Raw genomic sequence first — 1,145 nt, 5'->3', positions numbered from 1 at the left:
GTCAGTAGGGCACTGGATTTTTTTTTTATATTCTGTCTCTCACACTTGATATAAGAACATTAGAACATTAAAAACGGCCCTCCCCCATTCATGATTAATGTAAAATATTTATTTATTATTAATCATTGATAAAAACAAGTTCATCAGGTCTTGTTTAATTCTGTTTCATACCTTTGTGTTTGGGTCCAGAGGATAAAAATCCCAAACTTGCAGGAGACCATGCGTTTATCTAAACCTTATAACATTTCATCAATAAATAAACTGTAAACTAAAGAAGAACTAAAAGAATGGCCAAACAGACGAATCAGCAATAAAGAAATTAAACAAGATAATGAAATAATCTGAGGATAATTAACTAAACAAAGACAGCTGTGGATAATTAGCAGCTTGAGTCAGGTGTGACTGCGACAGTGGCAAAAACAAGAAACCTGAAAACAGAACATGACAAGAATCAAGAAAACTGTGTGACAACCACAAACTACACATTCTACATCATAAAGCAGACGGGCCACAACAGCAACAGATGACACTGTGTGGTAACTTCTGTCTGCTACAATAATGAAACTGAGGGCAACATTTTGTCTCTTTGAGCTTCACAATAAATGGAAATATTAGATTGTGTTTTGTTTTCTCTTCTGGTAAGTTCACATCTTCAATTCATCTGGTAAATGTTAGTAAATTAACCACTACTGTGGGGTCTTAATTAGGGCTGGGAATCACTGGGTACCACACGATACGATACGCGATACATGGGTCACGATATCGATAGTATCGCGATACTACGATAGTTGGTAAAAATGCTCTCTAATAACTAGCATTATATAGAAGAACAATTTTTTTTGGGAAAATATATCCCCATTTATCTTTTTTATCTTAAACACAATTATAATAAACAACTTTTCTTATTTTGTGCAACAAATTAAAGACACTTTTGTGCAACATTGCTGAAATCAGTAAAACTATGTCTTTGACGAGCATTGACTACAACCAAATTGGAATTATCTGTCAAATTCAATGTTAACAATAGTAAACATGATCAGAAGTCACACTACTTAGGGTAGATGTTACGGCTGTGGCCGTATTTGGTTTTCTTTTTGGTGGTGTATTTTTGTCAGAGTGGGACTCCTGTGTGTTTGTGGATCTTT

At 34.4% G+C, this 1,145-nt stretch overlaps 1 protein-coding gene across 1 annotated transcript in view; it reads right to left on the bottom strand.

Annotated features, from left to right (window-relative positions):
- mapk8ip1b (mitogen-activated protein kinase 8 interacting protein 1b) overlaps window positions 1-290 on the bottom strand; it is a 54,000-nt gene extending 53,710 nt beyond the window's left edge. The window contains exon 1 of the mRNA XM_024296172.2: window positions 172-290. The gene's annotated coding sequence lies outside the window, so the exon portion shown is untranslated. The remainder of the gene's footprint in view (window positions 1-171) is intronic.
- Between the last annotated feature and the right edge of the window lie 855 nt (window positions 291-1,145).

This window comes from Oryzias melastigma, linkage group LG3 (genome assembly GCF_002922805.2).
Source record: "Oryzias melastigma strain HK-1 linkage group LG3, ASM292280v2, whole genome shotgun sequence".
In the NCBI taxonomy this organism is placed as follows: domain Eukaryota; kingdom Metazoa; phylum Chordata; class Actinopteri; order Beloniformes; family Adrianichthyidae; genus Oryzias; species Oryzias melastigma.
Note: the sequence above shows the minus strand (reverse complement) of the source record. Positions and strands in the feature narration are given on the sequence as shown.